This window comes from Prionailurus bengalensis, chromosome B1 (assembly GCF_016509475.1).
Source record: "Prionailurus bengalensis isolate Pbe53 chromosome B1, Fcat_Pben_1.1_paternal_pri, whole genome shotgun sequence".
NCBI classification, from domain to species: Eukaryota; Metazoa; Chordata; class Mammalia; order Carnivora; family Felidae; genus Prionailurus; species Prionailurus bengalensis.
In genome coordinates, this window is record NC_057344.1 from 17725387 (window position 1) to 17739001 (window position 13615).

At 39.0% G+C, this 13615-nt stretch overlaps 1 long non-coding RNA gene across 3 annotated transcripts in view; it reads left to right on the forward strand.

Annotated features, from left to right (window-relative positions):
• Positions 1-5448: 5448 nt before the first annotated feature.
• LOC122471063 overlaps positions 5449-13615 on the forward strand; it is a 63272-nt gene continuing 55105 nt past the window's right edge. The window contains exons 1-2 of one of the 3 annotated variants that reach the window (XR_006294096.1): positions 5449-5993; positions 6673-6828. This is a non-coding gene — a long non-coding RNA (uncharacterized LOC122471063). Of the gene's footprint in view, positions 5994-6036; positions 6829-13615 lie in introns of those variants that run through there. The other 2 variants (XR_006294092.1, XR_006294087.1) reach the window with 2 other exon arrangements.

Sequence of the window (13615 nt, forward strand, 5' to 3'; positions counted from 1 at the left end):
CAAAAGGGACTTTGCCAATATGATAAAGTTAAGGATCTCCCTATGGAGAGATTATTCTGGTGGGCCCTAAATGTAATTACAGGCTCTTTACAAGAAAGAGGGAAAGGGGGATTTGATTGCAGAAGAGGAAGGTACTGTGATGCTGGAAGCAAGATGCTATGCTACTGGCTTTGAAGATGGAAGAGGGGCCACCTGCCAAGGAATGTACTTGGCTTATAGAAGTGGGAAAAAGTAGGGAAATGGATTGACCCCTAAATCCTCTAGAAGGAACTAAGTCTGCTGACAGTTTGCCCTCAGTCCCATGAGACTGCTTTCGGACTCGACTTTCAAAACTGTAAGACAATGTAACTACATTGTTTTAAGCTACTAAATTTGTGACAATTTGTTATATTAACAAGAAAACTAACACAGTGGTGGAGCCTAGTCTGGATTTTGTACTCTCCTGATAAAATCCCTATATTCTGTTTTTAGACATTATACATGGTACATTTGCTCCTGGACATTTTAATCCCATAACACGGAGGAAGGCATATGGAGAGGCCTAGGCATAGACCCAGGGCTTGATGAAAGTCTCACTCAAAGCTGGAAACATTCCAGGGGAAGGTAACTGTGGATCTATGGGTCTGGTTGGGCTCTAGGCAAGCCTGCCTTGCTGAACCAGTGTTCAACAGCCAGTCCTTGGGAGAGAATTGTCCAGCCTGGGTGCTGCCCACTTACAGATCAGTACACACAAGCAGATCACGGATGGATAAACCAAGAGAAGAAGTCACATTCTCTGGTAAAATATCCCTATAAAGTACGATCAATTACTGGACTCATCTGATCAAAGGAGACAGACATGCAGAATAATGAAGCCCAGGAATTGCCCAGAGAAGGAATTTAGCATAATTTAAGAGTGAGTTTTTTGGGTACAATTTTAACAGAGAAGAAATACAAGAAATACCAAAAAAAAAAAAAAAAAAAAAAAAAGTGTAACACCTGAGGTTCGGGAACACATGCTTTATTTGCCCTGTGCAGCATCCTTAGCTTTTGCCAAGTCAGAAATGGCAAGAGAATGGTGACCGTCAGCCAGCTACTCTCTCGGCAAGCAGGCTGACCACAAAGGAGCTCAATCATTTTAGGGTGGATTTATCAACTCTCACTTCTTTTTTGGTGGCTTAAGACTCGGTAAGCTGTTTCGTAAACCAATAAACCTAAACTGCAAGCACAGAGTCTACATTTCTATGTGATAATCGGTTTACCCCTGGGCACTCTGACTTTGTTTGACACACCCGCTGCTTTGCCTTGTTTCCCTCTGAGTCATAATCTACTTGAGATGCTTCTGAAGTAACTCTATTGTAGCCCAATGATTTAGAGAGACTTCAGGATTCAAGGTTTTCACCTTTGACTCACAGCTGTCTTTTTCCTATGAAAATGGGCTGGGGATAAATTTAACTGATACGGCACTCAATCATTACTCATTTTTGAATCTCCTAAGAAGTGTGGCCAGTCAGCTTATAAAGCTGTAGGATAAGTTCTGTCTTAGAAGGATCCTTGGCCACAGCTTCAAATAAACCTCACAGAGGCAGTTTTGTGCATCTTCTATACCTGACAACGTGTTTGAGTCCTCAAAAACCGAGTTATTTTCCAAGAAGATTTTCAGCCCAATGAGTATAGACGTCTATTGGACTCTGCTATCAGTCTGTAGTGTTTGAGCAGAAATGGACACACAGGGAACATAGTCCGTGCTCAAGCCAGATTGCTATTACACATGTAGGAAGGACAAAGCACAAAAGGGTTTGAAGTGCAGTGCCTGTAATGAAGACTTTGTGTAGCCTATGATGGAGGCAGCTCAAGGGCACACGGGGCACCGTGGAACACCTGGGAGAAGGGCTTTGAAGCACGATGTCCGCACTTCCATTTGATCTGTACTACATGAGACATCACCTAATACTCTCTGTTCTTTCATTCAATGCCCTGATTTTTGGCTCTTTCTGGATCTCTACCTCTGATCATTATCTCCTGCTTCTTGGCAGAGAGAAGAGGCATTCAGGTGAGAGAAAGCATGGGCAGAAGGGGACTATCGGTATAAGGGTGAGACTGGTTTCTGGGAAAAATTATTTTTCTTAATTAAGATGCAGATAATTCAGGCTGAACACATGGTGGAGAGGGTGAGGACCTGAGTGGATGTACCACTGTGGATCTCAGGTCTCTGTTTGGAATTAGTATCAGTGATCATCAAATACGTGCCAAGAATATTACCATTGTTTAGAGATTGAATAAATACTATACGTCAATTACTTGTGCTACTAATTTTCAAATACAACAAAACATAAATTCATTTTTAAACACTAGTAAATTCATATGAACTTAATACTTTTCTACTTTTCATTTGTTCCTCAACCTACCACATAGAAGTAATAGTACCATCATCTGGACATCTGTAAAATAAAGAGGTGTTTTTTTGTTTGTTTGTTTGTTTGTTTTTTTACCCTTCAGATTCTGGAAAAACAGGAATAGACAAATTATGACACCTTGAAGGATTAAATGCTTTTTGGATAAATGGAGCCATATTTTTTTCAAGTACATATAGGTATTCTGTCCACACAATATAAACCTGCCACTGCATTCATGAAAATGAATGCATTAGGGAATTAAACTAGTTTCTTTCTTTCAAAACCAGTTGTAATCAGGTGCATCATTTAAAATGAAAACATAAACATTTCTTTTTTTCCTCTTAGAAAAACAGTAGATGTTTAAAATATAGATATAGATAAGAAAAAGGGGGAAATTTCTCACAATTACACCACCTTAGATATTTACTATTAATATATTAATATCTAGGTATATATCCTTCTAGAACCTTTTAAATATACATGCTTTTATGTATGTTATTAAAACAAAAAAGTGTTTTTCTAGGTTGTATTTATAGCCTGTTGTATTTTTTCCTTCATTTACCAACTTAGGATCAACATCCTCCATGAGAAGACATGCTGTTAAAATCCGGAATTCCCTACTAAATAATTTTCTTTAAAAAATATATTTTTTTAATGTTTATTTATTTTTGAGAGAGACAGAGAGACAGAGAGAGCACGGGCAGGGCAGGGGCAGAAAGAGAGGGAGACACAGAATCAGAAGCAGGCTCCAGCCTCTGAGCTGTCAGCACAGAGCCCCACGTGGGGCTCGAGCCCACAAACCCTGAGATCATGACCTGAGCCGAAGTCAGGCTCTCAACCGACTGAGCCACCCAGGCGCCCCCTCTACTAAATAATTTTCAAATAAATCTGTGATTGAGGTAAATTCTGGTTTCTAGAGACAAGAGAATTCTTATGTTTCACTTTGAAATCATGCTTGGAAGGTATGACAAGTTAATGTGACTGCACAGATTTTTTTCCCAACACAGCTTCCTCCCAACTAAATAATTATAATTTCTTTCCTTATGCTACATGTTCTTTTGTGCTTTTTATTCTTTGTCTGTGATTAAAACCTTTTTAATTAGGAGCTAGAGAATTCACTCTAATTTAGGGTTCATATAAAAATCGGTGGCCTGGACTTAACAATTCTAATCTTTCACTACTTATGTTCCTGTACTAGGGTGCTTTTAGGCAATGCATAGCTTCCTATTTCTAGAAATAAAAGGTTCTTTAAAAGCCTATTAAAAGGGCCCTATTGATATCAAATAGCACTCTAGTATTACACAGATTTTAGTTTAAATGAGATAGAACCATGTTAACTAAGTTTCCTTTAATAAAAATACAAGCTTGCAAATGCAGACCTGTAACATTTCCACAAGCTGTAACCTCGGGAAGGGCAAACCACATCTTCAGAAGATAAATTTCAGACTGAAAGAATAATGGAAGGGACTCCAAAGAGAATTTTAAAAAAATAATTAAGAGTATTAAAATTATATTTATGGAGCAGATGACAGGATTATACTTATTGCCTTTGGTAAAATGGCTATTAGTGATTATAAACACTACTTATAATGGCAAATATGTTCTACGTTGACTAGTGACCAGCTATTAACCAATGCAAGAGACAAAATGAGAACTAGAAGCCTTGATATAAAGACTTAGGTAATATCTCTCTAAAAGGGGATTTTCAAAAACCCAAAGTCATTTATTAGAATGAAAATGAATTTGGCAGAAAGTACACTGGCCCACCTGGAAGTCAGAGATCTGAGTTTTATTTGGCCACCGCCACTGATTCACCACGCAATCCCTCATATATCCCATTATCTCCCTGGATGAGAGTTTACTTATCTTTAAAATGAAATGATGGAACTAAGGGCTCACGAATATTCCATCAGCCCTGACATGCTCTGATCAGGGCACTAGCATTCTTACCAGTGTCGCAGAGACTGTCACCTGCTTCCTCCAACATCCATTTTTTCCCTTCCTCCTTAGAAACAAATCTTGATACTTTTACAGGGCATAATTTGTCCTGGAATAAAAGAGAACATATCTCAGTTTTCTTGTAGCATGGTGTGGTCATGTAACAGATCACATCATGGAACTAAGGTCATGGAACTAAAAAAAAAAAAAAAAAAAAAAAAAAAAATAGAAGCAAATGAGTTGACATGGGACTTTGGGAAGCTAACTGAAGCTTTTTCCTCCTTTAGGTCCAAGACTCAGATGTGCTGGCTTAAGCCAGAGAATCACCTTGGACATGAACTGACTTTGAGAATGGAAGCCATTGCCTAGATGACAGAACAAGGGCAACATCCTGGGTCTCCCTAATGGTACCACAGAGTCACCATATATGTCCTGGTGGCCTGTTCTGTGCTGCTTTTACATGAGAGAGAAGTTCACATCTCTCTTCTTCAGGCAATGACATTTTTTTTTCTGTTAAAGGCAGCTATATTGAATTCTAATTGATGCAGTCAATAAAATGTGATTACTCGTTGTTGTAAAATAACTACAACTACCAATTATTTTGCGCTTAGTAGATGCCAGACACAGTGCTAAGTGTTTTATGGACATTGCTTGATTTGATTTGCACAACGAGAATACTTATGAGTTAGGTATTATTATCTATAATTTACAAATGGGGAAACGGGAGCTTAGAAATATTAAAGAGTATCTACAAGGCCATGTAGCTTATGTGACAGAGCCTAGATTCTAAACCAGATTGGGATGATTCCAAAACTTATTTTCTCAATCAATATCACCAGTTTAATGCAGTCATTATTCCCTGTGGGTCAAAGATGCACAAAGAGCACAGCGTTAGCTAGTATTTCAAGAAAGCCTTATACAATTGTCAAGACATAGACAACATTAAATGCAATCTATTCCCTGAACAAAATGAGGAGACAGAGATCCATCATGGTTACTATAACACTGATAATAACCGTCCCCAAACCTTACCTACCTAGGTCATCAAACATTTTACCTTTATGAGGTCAAAAATAGAAAGTAACATTATCTAATATTAAAGATTCTGTTGGGGATTAAATATGACGAAGTACAGAAAGTGTGTAGAATACCAGGTTCACAATAGGTGCTCAATAAATGGTATCTTGTAGCATTATTATTTAAAAGATCCATAGTGATGTTGTGAAAACGGGGGAGAGCCAGAAATATTAGGTTCGAATACAACCTCTGCAACTTGGTGATTACGTGGATACAGTCCAGTCATTTAATTTTTTGGCATGTAGTTTCCTAAGGAATGGGTTACTTATCTTACAGAATTGTAATCGAGGACAGTGTCTCCCTTCCCGATGGCCGACATGTTTCAGAATCCCAGCAAATGGAAACATTAATATTTATTATTGTCCTCACAGGATTTAAATCAACTTATTTGCCAACAGTTCTTTTCTTGGAGGTGGGGGGTGTCGCCCAACTCCCATGGGAGAGTGTTTGCTGTGGGTGTGGCTGCACTACAGCAATGTGTGTCTGGAATTAAGAGGCCACTGAGGTTGGCTTCAGCTGGAGGCTGCTGGCTGCAGTACATCCTGTGGCAAGGCGGCACCCTGGGCCCTTCTGCTGGGCCTGCCTGACTGCTTTGGAATTCAGGTTTGTCTCCTTCAATTTTTGTTTCTGTCTCCTTTCTACCTTTGCACTATAGCCAAGGCCATTCCAACCTCGGTGGGGCAGTGGGAAGACTTTGAGGTCCTTGTGGGAAACAGAGCGTAACTGCTGTGGGAGAGAAGGACCAGGCCAACTGTGACCGTACACAGAGGGCACTCCATGTGACAGCACTGTCATGTATTTGTTACTCGTTCTCTTGGCAAATCTTCACTTTCTTGAGAAACTTGTTTCATAGAAATCAAATAAGAAAATAATACAGAGTGAAAACAAGGCTTTTCTTAGGTAAATAACACTTACTTAATTCCTTCTGACACTAACAATTTATTTAGAACGCTATTAGAAGTTCTAAAGTTATTAAGTTACTAAGTTAAGTCAAAACCTCCTGCAAAGTTCTAAACTAGTAAAAAACAAAAAAAAAAAAAAAACAAAAAAACCATTTCCCCGTCTCCCCTTCCTCCTTTCCCCTCCATGCCAGGTGTTTATCTCAGGTCTAAATATCCATAATACCACTTTTTCCATTTTAAAATTCCCAAATTTGTCCTCCTCACTGATGGAAAAAAGGGTGACTTTAAACTCCTGCTTCTAGGCTGCTAGGGATTAGATGGAATGCACTGGAAGCCTGGAGAGGACAGGTGATTACTGACTCTATCCTTGCACATCACAGCTCTCCTCTCTCAACCTACTGCCCCAGGAAAGGCATGCTTTGCCTGTGTGGGAGGGAGCTGAGGAAGTCTGAGCCATCCACAACCGACCATCTGAAATCACTTTCCCAGGGAGCCGAAGACGCACATGGCCAGACACTGCTCTGCTTTTCAAAGAGGTGAGTCCTTTCTTGTTTTCTAACTGCCACTTAAAAACTCCAGACAAAAATTAAACTGTTGATACATGCAACCGAGCCTTAGCATGAAATAACTTCTTTCAAAGAGATAGCAGTTTGTTGGGGGTGGGGGTGGGTGGGTTGCTAAATTGTGATGTGAAATCAAGGTCAATTTTCTTTGATAATAAGATATGTATAAATCAGAAAGGCTGATAGTACTACAACAGGAAAAGAACGTAGAGCATTTGGGGGCTTAATTGTGCTTCCATTCTTTTTTACAACTGTGTACTTTGAAGGAAAATGCCAAGTTCCGTTTAGGTTTTTTTGTTGAAAATAATTTCCAAAGACCTACCTTACCTGAGTCTTTCTGCTGCTTTGCTTTTCTATTACCATTAGAATTACCCTGCCGGGTATTAGAATTAGAATTAGAATTAGAATTAGAATTCTGCCCCTGCCGGGATGATATCACAAACAGCAGTGGTGTTTGCTTACTTCTAGCCCATTGCACATCTTCTTTAACCTAGAATTACCATGTTTTATTTAAATCATCAGTGAATTAACCAAACTGCAAAACGAATATTTTAATCTCTGTTCAATGGGTTTTCTCTGACCTAGAAAAAATATGCTTTATGATGGAACTCATGAAAACCAATACATGGGGCGTCTGAGCGGCTCAGCTTGTAAAGCAACCGACTCTTGATGTTGGCTCAAGTCATGATATCGTGGTTTGAGTTCGAGCCCCCCATCGGGCTCTGAACTGACAGCATGGAGCCTGCTTGGGATTCTCTGTCTCCCTCTGTCTCTGCCTCACTCCCTCTCTCTCTCTCCCTCTCTCTCAAAAAATAAAAATAAAAATAAAAATAAAAATAAAAATAAAAATAAAAATAAAAATAAAAATTAAAATTAAAATTAAAATTAAAATTAAATAAACAAACTTAAAAAAAGAAAACCAATATTTATCTCTGGCTTTCCTCTGCTCTGAATGTTGTGTTACTTTGAAGGCATTCAAAGATGTCTAAGCCAGTTTATACCTTGACTTTTCTTAGAACTCTATAGTTTCTTTTGTGGTATCTGAAGACTGACCTGGGCATAGAGTTTCTGTGCGCATGCAAAAAGCATGAGCGCCAAGACCAGAAACCAAAGTCCACACGCCTGTCTTCCCGTGGCAACTTCTGTCCCCCACACTGGGCCCATGTCACAACCCCTGGGGTTCCAAGTGAGCAAATGGCAGCCTTGCTTTCTCTTTGCTCCTGGGCATGAGTTGGTTGTGGTCACAGTCACACAGTCATCCTCACTGGGGTCACCTTTCCCCCTCTGGACTATGTCCCCAGGTCTCCCCGCTTCCTGGCCCCTTCTGCCTCAGTTTCCCAACATGCTCCTGGTCTTTAAAGATCCCAATGGTTATGACTCCCAAGGAAGTCAAATGACTAATATGTACGCTATAATATCTTTTGAGTGAGATGGCAAATATGGGAGAGATAAGGGTTAAAGATTTACCTTGGACAAAACTCAACTTTGGAATTTTCATACATTTGTTTATATATTAGCTCCTGTCTACACGGGTGAAGGTAAGGGAGAGGAAGGGAGGGGCTGGTGGCCAGGAGAACAGAGGGAGGGAATCCTGCAGAGTTGCTTTCTGCAGCAGCTCAGAGGCCTGGGATCTGGGCTAGGCTGGGCGGCCAGCTAGCTCCTCCTTCAGACAGACAGTCTCCTCCACTCCCTCCTTCTCAGCTCTGGCCCTTACAGCAGAGAGTGTGGAGTAAGCATTTTCTCTCACTGCCAGGGGGCATTTACGAAACTGGCTCATTCTCCACACACCCCACCCCACCCCCAACAACCCTGCATATTTTTTTTAATCACAAACTGGAGTGAGGGGAAATACTCATTGTTGGGAAGTTAGATCTTCTCACAAGGTCAGTTTGTGCCTATTACCCACTGAGAAGAGAACAATTTGAGCAAATGATCACATTTAATTAGAAAAAGAATGAGGCTTAGCTCCTAATGACAATGGGCAATTTGAATAATTAAAATTATTTTAGAAAAGCACTGATTTCTTCTAAATTAAAATATGCCCAGAAGCAATATATATATATATATATACACATATATACATATATACATATATACATATATATATATATATATATATACAGATAACTTTTTTGTTATTCAGTCTTTCTCATTTTAAACCACTTGTGCACTGACTTTTCCATTTATGCAAGAGGATGTTCTATATCTCAGAATAATAATTGAAAATGCCCCCATAAATACTTTAAATTTATGAGGTTCTCACTGGCTAAACTACAATTCCTTTAGTGTAACAGCTGAAGAAAAGCATAGAATTCTAGAGAAAACAGTTCTTGGCTTTAACTTCTTTATGTTCAGCAGCCTTATTATTGTCAAAATTCCCCAAATTAAAATGCAAAACTCCGCTTCTTGGCTGGGCTCGGTTACTTAACCTTAATAAAATATAAGAGTCTGTTTCATTAATCAGAAACATACCAGACACAGGGCATGAATTTTATCTTCCACTCTGTCCTCTGTATTTCAGAATGATGATAATAATAATAATAAAAATCCTAGGATTTGGCAGCCAGACAATTGTGTTCTCTTTGTTTCTATCATGTTCCTATGTAAAATGAATTTCTCAGACAGACTAAATGCCTTAAGGGGCAAAAATTCCAATGATCCTCTCCCCTGGAAATCTTTAAAAATAGAATAAACTTTCATTTGCCTGGGTGTGGTTTAAGCGCCGTCTGTCTTTGGCAGAGGGATGGTTTAGTTGACCTACTGATGTTGCTTTAAGCTGCATGATCACTTAGGGGGAGAATTTTCCTTTAATCCTTGCCAGATTTAATTTATCACAACAATGCATGCTCTTACAGATGTAGTAAAACAAAAAAGGGGGTGCAATCTTCTTTTCCACTGTAAAGTAATAAAACAGTTTCTCAAATTTGAGAAACTAAGATTAAATCAAGAAAACGTCTGATTTTTTTCCCCCTCTTCAAACTTCTACTGAAAGATAGTGAAACATGATAAATAGCACGCTATTTAAGACAAGATGTTTTCAAACAACTGGACCAAATCAACAAAACGGAACCATATGCTTCATGAAGACCACCTTCATATTCCTCACAGGAACCTGAAGCTGGGCATCTGGACAGAGGTGGGGGGAGGCACTGACCATGCCAAGGGGTGCTGATGGGCACTGACAGAATGGGGAGTGGGAGAGGGCTGGGGAAAGTGCTGTCGCAGATACGGAACCACCAGGGTCAGCCCAGGCCCTTGTTATATGTGCGTCATGTGCCCTCCTGTTGACCTACCAGACACTCTGCGGACAGCCACAAATTCCCCAGAAGGCCAACCGCACGCCCCCCCCCCCCCCCCCCCCCCGCCAAACCCTTGCAATTGGAATCATTATATAATGAAAGTTTCCACTTTCCTCAGAAACACCAAGGGAAAAAAATAGTGTTATTATGTCAGTACATTGCTCATTAACACATATACACACACGGAGGCCTAAGAGTGGGTCAGTTTTTTAAAACTATTATTTATAGTCAAATTCTAAGTCATATGTATTCAAGTGTTCACCAATTCCTTCTCTCTCTCTTTTAAACTTTATTTTGAGGGTTAGGGTTAGGGTTAGGGTTAGAGAGACAGAGAGAGAGAGGCAGAGAGACAGGGAGACAGAATCCCAAGCAGGCTCTGTCCTCAGGGTTTGATCTCAAGAAGGGTGAGATCATGACCTGAGCAGAGATCAAAAGTCAGACGCTTAACCAACTGAGCCACCCAGGCACCCCTTTTTCTTTCTCTTTCAAGAGAGAAGTCAAAGTTTGTTTTTAACCATCAAGCTTTATTTAGATATTATTTACTTATCTGAAAATACACCCGTTGTATGTGTGGAGATCAATGTTTTTTAGTGAATTTATAAAACTGTGTAATCATCACTACACCCCAGTTTTAAAATGTTTTCCTGCACTTCAATAAGTTCCTCATGTCCATTTGTAGTCAATCGCCTCTCCGATCCCCAGCCCCAGGCCAAGCACTGACTGCTTTCAGCTCTACAGATATGCTTGTTCTAAAAATTTTATACAAAAATTGTTTCTCGGCCTTTTGGCTAAGATCATGTGTAAAAATTTTACACAAATCAAATAATACAACAGGGGGTCTTTTTTTGAATGCTTCTTTCACTTAGATGATTTTGATGTTCACCTGTGTTGTATATGTGTCAGTAGCTGATGCCTTTTTATTGCTGAACAGTGTGAACAGTATGCCAATGTATAGATATACAGCATTGCTTTTGTTATCAGTTCACTAGTTCGTAGACATTTGGGTTTCTGATTTTGGATTACCATGAATACGCTGCTGCGAACATTCAGATGCAAGCCTTTGTGCAGATTTAAGTTTACACTGTTCTTGGGTAGACAGCCAAGAGTGGAATTTTTATTCCAGATGCTAAGTTTATATTTAACTTTTTAAAAGAAACATTGCTTTCCAAAGTGATTGCATCATTTTACATTCCCTTCCGCAATGTATGAGGATTCCAATTGTTCCTTGTCAACACTTGTTATTATCTGAATTTTGATTAGAGCCATTCTAGAGTGTGTGAAGTTATGTCTTACTATGATTTTGCTTTGCATTTACCTAAAGATTTATGATGTTAAGCATCTTTCCAAATGCTTACTGGATATTTTTTATATTTTCTTTGGACAAATGTCTATTCATATCCTTTACCCATTTTTAAATTGGGTTGTTTGTTTTAAAGTTTTATTTTTTATTTGAAAGGGACAGAAGCAGTATGAGTGGGGAGGGGCAGAGAGAGAGGGAGAAAGGGAATCCCAAGCAGGCTCTGTGCTGCTGACACAGAGTTTGATGTGGGGCTTGAACCCATGGAACCGTGAGATCATGACCTGAGCCTAGACCGAGTTGGATGCTTGACAGACTGAGCCACCCGGCCACCACAGGGTTGTTTGGTTTTTTTATTATGAGTTGTAGATGCTGTCAACTGAAAGGAAGGCACTCAGGGTAGGTTAGTGAATGCTTTATTCATTGTCTTAGTAAGAACACAGCCCAGGAAACAGTCCTTCGCATTGCTCTGAAGAATAGCTCTGGAGTTATAGGGGATTATATGTCAACAGGGGAATGGGGTTTACACGCCTGCAAGCACTTCTCCAAATATCTGTGTGTCACAAGGCATACGGTTTGGTTGATAAAATTAAGGTTTACTGATTTCCACATAGACATGTGTAAGACCCCTAGGTGATCTTAATAAATTATGTTTCTATCATAATTGATTATTCAAAAATATCATTTGCATGCCTCTGCTTAACTGATTTTCCAGTTCTTCCTGTTATGTTTTTAAGTTTTTATTTTTAATTCCAGTTAGTTAACACACAGTATTATATTAGCTTCAGGTGTACAATACACTAATTTAACACTTCCATACATCACCCTGCATTCATCACAGGTGCACTACTTAATCCCTATCACCTAGTTCACCCATGCCCCCCACCCACCTCCCTCCCTTCTGTCAACCTTTGTTCTCTACCATTAAGAGTCTCTTGGTTTGCCTCTCTCTTTTTTGTTTCCCCTTTCCTTGTTTGTTTTGTTTTTTAAATTCCACGTATGAGTGAAATGATATGGTATCTGTCTTTCTCTGACTTATTTTGTTTAGCAATATAATCCCCAGCTCTGTGTCATTATAAATGACAATATTTCATTCTTTATGGCTGAATTATATTGCATTATATAATGCATATATAGGCATTCTTCTTTTGTTGTTGTTGTTGTTGAAGTTTCCTTTTTCTTAATAATTTATTTATTTTTTAATTTACATCCAAGTTAGTTAGCATATAGTGCAACAATGATTTCAGGAGTAGATTCCTTAATGCCCCTTACCCATTTAGCCCATCCCCCCTCCCACAACCCCTCTAGCAACCCTCTGTTTGTTCTCCATATTTAAGGGTCTCTTATGTTTTGTCCCCCTCCCTGTTTTTATATTATTTTTGGTTCCCTTCCCTTATGTTTACCTGTATTGGATCTTAAAGTCCTCATATGAGTGAAGTCATATGATTTTTGTCTTTCTCTGACTAATTTCACTTAGCATAATACATTCTAGTTCCATCCACATGGTTGCAAATGGCAAGATTTCATTCTTTTTGACTCCCAAGTAATACTCCATTGTATATATATACCACTTCTTCTTCTTGGTGATGGAAAGTATGGCTGTTTCCATCATTTGGCTATTGCAGATAATGCTGCTATAAACATGTACATCTATCCCTTTGAATTTGCATTTTTGTATTCTTTAGGTAAATACCTGGTAATGCAATGGCTGTATCACAAGGAAGTTCTATTTTTAACTTTTTGAGGAATCTCCACACTGTTTTCCAGAATGGCTGCACCAGTTTGCATTCCCATCAACAGTGCAATAGGGTTCCCCTTTCTCCACATCCTCACCGACATCTGTTGTTTCTTGTGTTGTTGATTTTAGCCATTCTAACAGGTTGGGGTGGTATCTAATTGTGGTTTTGACTTGTATTTCTCAGATGATGAGTGACATTGAGCATCTTTTCATGTATCTGTTAGCCATTTGGTTGTATTCTTTGGAAAAATGTCTATTCGTGACTTCTGCACATTTTTAAATTGGATTATTTGTTTTTGGGTGTTGAGTTTTATAAGCTCTTACATATTTTGGATAGTAATCCTTTATTGAATATGTCATTTGCAAATATCTTCTCCAATTCTGTAGGCTGCCTTTTAATTTTGTTGATGTTTCCTTCCCTGTGCA